Raw genomic sequence first — 9,868 nt, 5'->3', positions numbered from 1 at the left:
TCAAGGCTTTCTTAGCCAAGTTCTTTCGTCCTCAAAAGCTGAGTAAGCTTAGAGTGGATGTTCAGACTTTCAGACAGAAGGAAGGTGAATCCCTTTATGAAGCTTGGGAGAGATACAAACAGTTGACCAAAAAGTGTCCCTCTGACATGCTTTCAGAATGGACCATCCTGGATATATTCTATGATGGTTTGTCTGAGCTATCAAAGATGTCATTGGATACTTCTGCAGGTGGATCCATTCACCTAAAGAAAACGCCTGCAGAAGCTCAAGAACTCATTGACATGGTTGCTAATAACCAGTTCATGTACACTTCTGAGAGGAATCCTGTGAGTAATGGGATGCCTCAGAAGAAGGGAGTTCTTGAAGTTGATACTCTGAATGCCATATTGGCTCAGAACAAAATATTGACTCAGCAAGTCAATATGATTTCTCAAAGTCTGAATGGAATGCAAGCTGCATCCAACAGTACTCAAGAGGCTTCTTATGCAGAAGAAGCTTATGATCCTGAAAACCCTGCAATAGCAGAGGTGAATTACTTAGGTGAACCGTATGGAAACACCTATAATCCATCATGGAGAAATCACCCAAATCTCTCATGGAAGGATCAAAAGCCTCAACAAGGCTTTAATAATGGTAGAAGAAATAGGTTTAGCAATAGCAAGCCTTTTCCATCATCCACTCAGCAACGGACAGAGAATTCTAAGCAGAATCCATCTAGCTTAGCAAATTTAGTCTCTGATCTATCTAAGGCCACTATAAGTTTCATGAATGAAACAAGGTCTTCCATTAGAAATTTGGAAGCACAAGTGGGCCAGCTGAGTAAAAAGATCACTGAAATCCCTCCTAGTATTCTCCCAAGCAATACAGAAGAGAATCCAAAAGGAGAGTGCAAGGCCATTGAATTAATTACCATGGCCGAACCCACAAGAGAGGAGAAGGATGTGAATCCCAAGGAGGAAGACCTCCTGGGACGTCCAATGATCAATAAGGAGCTTCCCTCTGAGGAACCAAGGGAGTCTGAGGCTCATCTAGAGACCATAGAGATTCCATTAAACCTCCTTATGCCATTCATGAGCTCTGATGAATATTCCTCTTCTGAAGAGAATGAGGATGTTACTGAAGAGCAAGATGCAAAGTTTCTTGGTGCAATCATAATACTTTGTACCATAGGCACCATGGTCTTTAAGGCTCTGTGTGATCTTGGTTCAGGGATAAACCTCATGCCCCTCTCTATAATAGAGAAACTGGGAATCTATGGGGTGCAAGCTGCTAAAATCTCATTAGAGATGGCAGACAATTCAAGAAAACAGGCTTATGGACAAGTAGAGGACTTGTTAGTAAAGGTTGAAGACCTTTACATCCCTGCTGATTTCATAGTCCTGGATACTGGAAAGGAAGAGGATGAATCCATCATCCTAGGAAGACCTTTCCTGGCCACAGCAAGAGCTGTGATTGATGTGGACAGAGGAGAATTGATCCTTCAATTAAATAAGGATAATCTTGTGTTTACAACTCAAGGATCTCTCTCTGAATCCATGGAGAGGAAGTAGAAAAAGCTTCTCTCAAAACAGAGTCAACTAGAGCCCCTACAGTCAAACTCTAAGTTTGGTGTTGGGAGGCCACAACCAAACTCTAAGTTTGGTGTTGAACTCCCATATCCAAACTCTAAGTTTGGTGTTGCAGAGTCTCAACAATGCTCTGCACATCTGTGAGGCTCCATGAGAGCCCACTGTCAAGCTATTGACATTAACGAAGCGCTTGTTGGGAGGCAACCCAATGTTTATTTATCTAATTTTATTTTTGGTTTTCATGTCTTTATAGGTTCATGATCATGTGGAGTCACAAAATAAATATAAAAATTGAAAATGGAATCAAAAACAGCAGAAGAAAAATCACACCCTGGAGGAAGCATCTGCCTGGCGTTCAACGCCAGAACAAAGCATGGTTCTGGCGCTGAATGCCCAAAATGGGCAGCATCCTGGCGCTGAACGCCTAGAACAAGCATGGTTCTGGCGTTCAACGCCAGAAATGGCAACAAATGGGCGTTGAACGCCCAAAATGGGCACCAACCTGGCGCTGAACACCCAGAGTTGTGTGCAAGGGCATTTTACATGCCTAATTTGGTGCAAGGTTGTAAATCCTTGAACACCTCAGGATCTGTGGACCCCACAGGATCATCTCAGGATCTGTGGTCCCCACAGGATCCCCACCCACCTCACCCTCTCTCTCTCCATTCATGACCATCCCTTCTGTTTTCCATTCACCATTCACATCCATACACACATCCCTCCATCTCCTCCATATCTTCTTCTCCTTCTATTCTTTCTTCTTTTGCTCGAGGGCGAGCAACATTCTAAGTTTGGTGTGGTAAAAGCATAAGCTTTTTGTTTTTCCATTACCATTGATGGCACCTAAACCTCTAAAAGAGGGGAAGGGAAGACAAAGGCTTCCACCTCCGAGTCATGGGAGATGGAAAGATTCATCTCAAGGGTCTATAGCTCAGTGGTAGAACATGTGGCTGCAAATCAAGAGATCCCTGAGATACCTCAGGGGATGCACTTCCCTCCACATAAATATTAGGAGCAAATCAACACCTCCCTAGGAGAATTAAGTTCCAACATGGGACAATAAAGGGTGGAACATCAAGAACACTCCATCATTCTTCATGAAATTAGAGAAGATCAAAAAGCAATGAGGGAGGAACAACAAAGACAAGGAAGAGACATAGAAGAGCTCAAGGACATCATTGGCTCCTCAAGAAGGAAACGCCACCATCACTAAGGTGGATTCATTCCTTGTTCTTATTTCTTCTGTCTTTCGTTTTCTCTATGTTAAGTGTTATCTATATTTGTGTCTTCATTACATGATCATTAGTAGTTAGTAACTTTGTCTTAAAGTTATGAATGTCCTATGAATCCATCACCTCTCTTAAATGAAAAATGTTTTAATTCAAAAGAACAAGAAGTACATGAGTTTCGAATTTATCCTTGAACTTAGTTTAATTATATTGATGTGGTGACAATGCTTCTTGTTTTCTGAATGTATGCTTGAACAGTGCATATGTCTTTTGAAGTTGTTGTTTAAGAATGTTAAATATGTTGGCTCTTGAAAGAATGATGACTAGGAAACATGTTATTTGATAATCTGAAAAATCATAAAAATGATTCTTGAAGCAAGAAAAAGCAGCAAAGAACAAAGCTTGCAGAAAAAAAAAAGCAAGCAGAAAAAGCCAAAAGCTCTTAAAACCAAGAGGCAAGAGCAAAAAGCCAATAACCCTTAAAACCAAAAGGCAAGGGCAAATAAAAAGGATCCCAAGGCTTTGAGCATCAGTGGATAGGAGGGCCTAAAGGAATAAAATCCTGGCCTAAGTGGCTAAACCAAGCTGTCCCTAACCATGTGCTTGTGGCGTGAAGGTGTCAAGTGAAAACTTGAGACTGAGCGGTTAAAGTCAAGGTCCAAAGCAAAAAAAAAAAAGAGAGTATGCTTAAGAACCCTGGACACCTCTAATTGGGGACTTTAGCAAAGCTGAGTCACGATCTGAAAAGGTTCACCCAATTATGTGTCTGTGGTAATATTGGAAAACAGAGTGCTTAGGGCCACGACCAAGACTCATAAAATAGCTGTGTTCAAGAATCAATATACTGAACTAGGAGAGTCAATAACACTATCTGAACTCTGAGTTCCTATAGATGCCAATCATTCTGAACCTCAATGGATAAAGTGAGATGCCAAAACTATTCAAGAGGCAAAAAGCTATAAGTCCCGCTCATATGATTGAAGCTCTGTTTCATTGATAGTTTGGAATTTATAGTATATTCTCTTCTTTTTATCCTATTTGATTTTCAGTTGCTTGGGGACAAGCAACAATTTAAGTTTGGTGTTGTGATGAGCGGATAATTTATACGCTTTTTGGCATTGTTTTTAGTATGTTTTTAGTAGGATCTAGTTACTTTTAGGGATGCTTTCATTAGTTTTTATGTTAAATTCACATTTCTGGACTTTACTATGAGTTTGTGTGTTTTTCTGTGACTTCATGTATTTTCTGGCTGAAATTGAGGGACTTGAGCAGAAATCAGATTCAGAGGTTGAAGAAGGACTGATGATGCTGTTGGATTCTGACCTCCCTGCACTCAAAGTGGATTTTCTGGAGCTACAGAACTTGAAATGGCGCGCTTCTAATTGCGTTGGAAAGTAGACATCCAGGGCTTTCCAGAAATATATAATAGTTCATACTTTGCCCAAGTTTAGACGACGCAAACTGGCGTTCAACACTAGCTCTCTGCCCAATTCTGGCGTCCAGCGCCAGAAACAAGCTGCAAAGTGGAGTTCAACGCCCAAACTGGCACAAAAGCTGGCGTTCAACTCCAAGAATGACCTCTACACGTGCAACACTCAAGCTCAGCCCAAGCACACACTAAGTGGGCCCCGGAAGTGGATTTATGCATCAATTACTTACTTCTGTAAACCCTAGTGACTAGTTTATTATAAATAGAACTTTTTATCATTGTATTCACAGTCTTGGTTACTCCGGTCCCCCTCTGGGGCCGAGACCAATGAACTCCATTCACTTATGTATTTTTAACGGTAGAGTTTCTACACTCCATAGATTAAGGTGTGGAGCTCTGCTGTTCCTCAAAGATTAATGCAAAGTACTACTGTTTTCTATTCAACTCATCTTATTTCGCTTCTAAGATATTCATTCGCACTTCAACCTGAATGTGATGAACGTGACAATCATCATCATTCCTTATGAATGCGTGCCTGACAACCACTTCCGTTCTACATTAGATTGAATGAGTATCTCTTAGATCTCTTAATCAGAATCTTCGTGGTGTAAGCTAGAATGATGGCGGCATTCAAGAGAATCCGGAAAGTCTAAACCTTGTCTGTGGTATTCCGAGTAGGATTCAATGATTGAATGACTGTGACGAGCTTCAAACTCGCGATTGCTGGGCGTAGTGACAGACGCAAAAGGATAGTAAATCCTATTCCAGCATGATCGAGAACCGACAGATGAATAGCCGTGCCGTGACAGGGTGCGTTGACCATTTTCACTGAGAGGATAGGATGAAACCATTGACAAGGGTGATGCCTCCAGACGATTAGCCGTGCCGTGACATGGCATTTGGATCATTTTCCCGAGAGAAGACCGAAAGTAGCCATTGACAGTGGTGATGTATCACATAAAGCCAGCCATGGAAAGGAGTAAGACTGATTGGATGAAGATAGCAGGAAAGCAGAGGTTCAGAGGAACGAAAGCATCTCTATTCGCTTATCTGAAATTCTCACCAATGATTTACATAAGTATTTCTATCCCTATTTTATTAATTAATTTCAAAAACCCCATTACTATTTTATATCCGCCTGACTGAGATTTATAAGGTGACCATAGCTTGCTTCATACCAACAATCTCCGTGGGATTCGACCCTTACTCACGTAAGGTATTACTTGGACGACCCAGTGCACTTGCTGGTTAGTTGTGCGAAGTTGTGAACCATGGTATTGGCATCATGTTTTTGGCGCCATTACCAGGGAAAGAAAGAGCGATGAATTTTACATAATCAAAGTGTAGTCACAATTTCTGCACACCACTGAGCCAGCGCTGCTCCTACTGCATGGTTGGAAGCATCGCACATGATTTCAAACGGCTGGCTCCAGTCGGGTCCTCTTACAATTGGGGCTTGAGTTTGAGCAGTCTTCAACTTATCAAATGCTTGTTTGCAATCTTCACTGAACTCGAACTCAATGTCCTTCTGCAGTAATCTGGATAAGGGAAGTGCCACCTTACTAAAGTCCTTAATAAATCTCCTGTAGAAACCTGCATGGCCAAGGAACGAATGGACTTCCCTCACAGAAGAGGGGTAAGGTAAACTAGAAATAACATTCACCTTTGCTGGGTCTACAGAAATGCCATTATTAGATACCACATGTCCTAATACAATCCCTTGCTTTACCATAAAGTGGCATTTTTTGAAATTCAATACAAGGTTTGTATCAACACATCTATCTAATACTCTAGATAATCCATCTAAGCAAAGGTTAAAAGAATCACCATAAACGCTAAAATCGTCCATAAAAACTTCCATACAGTCCTCAATAAGATCAGAGAAAAGGCTCATCATGCACCTTTGGAAAGTAGCTGGTGCATTGCACAAGCCAAAGGGCATTCTCTTATAAGCATAAGTCCCAAAAGGACATGTAAAAGTAGTCTTTTCCTGATCCTCAGGAGCTATATGAATTTGGAAATAACCTGTGTAACCATCTAAAAGACAATAATGTGATTTACTTGACAGGCGATCCAGCATTTGATCAATGAATAGAAGTGGGTAGTGATCCTTACGGGTAGCTTGGTTGAGACGTCTGTAATCAATGCAGACTCTCCAAGCATTCTGAACTCTAGTTGCTATGAGCTCTCCATGCTCATTCTTCACGGTAGTGACTCCAGATTTCTTGGGCACCACTTGTACTGGGCTTACCCATTCACTGTCTGAAATGGGATATATGATACCGGCTTCCAATAATCTGGTCACTTCCTTTTTGACAACTTCCAAGATGGTAGGATTCAATCTTCTTTGTGGTTGACGGACAGGTCTTGCTCCTTCTTCTAAAAATATTCTGTGCTCGCATACTTGAGGGTTTATTCCCACTATGTCTGCCAAACTCCACCCAATTGCCTTCTTGTGCTTCCTCAGTACATCAAGTAACTGCTCTTCTTGTTGAGAAGTCAGTTCCCTAGTAATAATAACCGGAAGCTTCTGCTCATCCTCAAGATAAGCATATTTGAGATGTGGAGGGAGAGGTTTTAATTCTAACTTTCGATCATGGGTAGGCTCTGGATTATCTGGGACTTGCGAAAATGGCGAAGTGTCCTCATTGTCAGTTAAGAAGGTCCCCACACTTGGACCTTGTCCAGTGTGCCTCTCTTCAAACTCTTCTTTTTGAACTTCAGCCACACTTTCGTCTATGGCATCACACTGAAAGATAGAACGATATTCTGGGGGGTTGTCAATGACTCCATTCAGATTGAAGATCACTATGCGGCCATCTATTTCAAAAGAGTATGTTCCTAAAAAAGCATCCAATTTGAATTTTGATGTCTTCAGGAATGGTCTTCCAAGTAGGATTGATGATGGCTTATCTGAATCATTATGGGGCATCTCCAAGATATAAAAATCAGTGAGAAATGTGAGCCCTTTAATGTTCACCAAAACATCTTCAGCAACTCCAGCCACTGTAATAATGCTTTTACCTGCTAACACAAAACGAGCTGCCGACCTTTTTAAGGGAGGGAGCCTTAAAACATCATATATAGACAAAGACATTATACTGACACATGCTCCTAAATCACACATGCAGTCATAAATTACTACACCACCAATAGTACAACTAACTATGCAAGGACCTGGATCACTACATTTTTCAGGTAATCCTCCCATTAAAGCAGATATAGAACTACCTAAAGGAATAGTTTCTAATTCGTTAATTTTGTCTTTATGAATACATAAGTCTTTTAGAAATTTTGCATATTTAGGTACCTGCTGAATAACATCAAAAAGGGAAACAGTTACCTCAACCTTTTTGAATATTTCTACCATTTTAGGATCAGGTTCCAGCTGCTTCCTGGGCTTCCTTGCAAGTTGTGGAAATGGAATGGGAGTAGTGTTTTCTGTGGTGCCTGCGCCTTTTTGTGCTTCTTCCTGTGGTGGAGCTATCTCTTCTTCAGCTATGTCCTGTATATCCTCTTCCTCTTCAACATCTTCGATTTCCACCACCTCTTCAGCTGAGGCGTATTCTGGTGAGCTTGGTTCCTCTTGATTCCTCTCCTGCAGTGTGGTTCTGGATCTCAGGGTGATGGCATTAATGCCTCCCTTTGGATTGAGTAATGGTTGAGAGGGGATTCCAGTGGTGCTTGAAGGTTGGTTACTGGAATTTTGTGCTGAACTAAGCTGTGACATAAAAGCTTGCAGAGTAGAGGTGAAACCATTCAGACTGGCGTTAATATTGTTCACGATGGTATTTTCCATGGCCAGTTGTCTTTTCTCAAAAGCTTGTAATAAATCTTCATTAGAAGATACAGAAGAATGAGTAAATTGAGAGGTTTGCTGCTGATTGTTCGGTGGTCCTTGGTTTTGCCTCAGGTGAGGTGCTCGGTAAGGTTGATTTTGCTGCCTGTTGTTGTTATTATTCCACCTCTGATTTCCCTGATTATCTCTGCCTCCTCTATTATTGTTGTCCCTCCAATTCTGGTTTGAATTGTCCTGCCATCCATGGTTATTATTTCCACTTTGATTGTACCCTTGGTTGGGGCAGTCATAGAAGTTGTGAGTAGATGCCACCATGTTGTCTTCTTGTCGGAGCTGCGGGCATTCATCAGTGTAATGACTGTAATCAGCACAAATTCTGTAAATTCTTTGTGGGACTAGTTATTGGTTTTGCTGCGGTTGAGTTTGCTGAGCTTGTTGATTCAACTGCATTTGCTTCAGCAGGTTGGTCATCTCACAGATGCTTCGATTTAGAGCAGCAGTCTCTATGCCAGAAGATACTTCTGCAACGGCCCTTAAACGGCCTTGCTTCTGTCTGTGGTTCCGAGTAGATTCAGCTAAATCACTGATCAATTTCCAAGCTTCATCAGTGGTCTTGTACTTCTTCATAGACCCATTGCTGGTACTTTCCAATGTGGTCTTATCCTGGGGCCTCATTCCTTGTGTGACATAGCTGAGTAGCACGATCTTGTCAATCATGTGGTGGGGGCATGCTTCCAGAAGATTATTGAAGCGCTCCCAGTATTCAAAGAGAGTCTCATTGTCATCCTGAACAATTGTAGAGATATCCTTCCTTAGTTTATCAGTAACTTCAGATGGAAAGAATTTCTCCAGAAACTCCTTTCTGAGTGTATCCCAGTTGGATACATTTGCTAGAGGTTGAGTGTAGTACCAGTTTCTTGCTTTTCCCTCAAGAGAGAACGGAAAAACTTTCAGCAGAATTGAAGTTTCATCAGTGCCATCATGCCTGACAGTAGAACAGGCTTCCTGGAAATCTCTCAAATGCTTGATAGGCTCTTGAGCAGGTAGGCCATGAAACTTGGGCATCAAATTTAGCAGTGCGGTCTTTATTTCAAAATCCATAGCTACCGCTGGATGATGCGCTTGAAACGGTTGCATTGTAAAATCAGGAGCTCCTTCCTCCTGAATGGTAACTCTTCTAGCTGCCATGTTTTCTGCACGTAAAACAACCGAATCAGTAGAACGGGGGCTGGTTTCTTCCTCAAATTCACTTTCAGATCCGCCCTCAGAGCGGGCTAACCTACGCTGTTCTCGCCTTATTCGTGAAATTGTCCTTTCAATTTCAGGATCGAATATTAGCAAGCGCGGATCAGGAAGTGAACGTGTCATTTGACGGAAGAAACATGCAGCTCATAGTAGCAAAATTAAATAAAATGCAAATAAATAAATTCTAATTAATAAAATTAGCACTCTATTGCAACTCCCCGGCAACGGCGCCAAAAATTGATGGGAAGCAGAAGCTGGTGAATTAAAAATTTATTAAAATGGTTACGTTGCGAGTATAGTTCTTAACTCACCAAAAATTTGCCTATCAATTTAGAAATATGTCACAGAGAGTTTAAATTAAAATTACTGGGAGTTTTAAGTCCCAGGTCGTCTCCCAACGAGTTGCAGAAAAGTGTACTGTTTTATTAATCAGATGTTCCAAGAAGTTGAGCTAGGTAAATTGGGAATTAAATTGAGGAATTTTAAATAATATAAATAAAAGCCTTGACTGGGAATTGATTGTTTGGAATCTCTATCATTGATGGTGTGATTGTAAGATTAATTTATAATTAATGGTTGTTCTGTTTGGTTATCCTTT

At 41.2% G+C, this 9,868-nt stretch overlaps 2 non-coding genes across 2 annotated transcripts; one reads left to right on the top strand and one right to left on the bottom strand.

The window, feature by feature from the left end:
- Positions 1-44: 44 nt before the first annotated feature.
- Positions 45-152, bottom strand: LOC148565303 (small nucleolar RNA R71). The gene has a single exon (XR_015884348.1). It is a non-coding gene; the product is annotated as a small nucleolar RNA R71 (small nucleolar RNA).
- An 8,584-nt stretch (positions 153-8,736) lies between these two features.
- LOC148565302 (small nucleolar RNA R71) lies at positions 8,737-8,844 on the top strand. The gene has a single exon (XR_015884087.1). It is a non-coding gene; the product is annotated as a small nucleolar RNA R71 (small nucleolar RNA).
- The last annotated feature ends 1,024 nt before the right edge of the window (positions 8,845-9,868 follow it).

This window comes from Arachis ipaensis, chromosome B5, assembly GCF_059453495.1.
Source record: "Arachis ipaensis isolate K30076 ecotype BB chromosome B5, ASM5945349v1, whole genome shotgun sequence".
NCBI lineage: Eukaryota > Viridiplantae > Streptophyta > Magnoliopsida > Fabales > Fabaceae > Arachis > Arachis ipaensis.
This window is presented reverse-complemented; position numbering and strand designations above follow the sequence as displayed.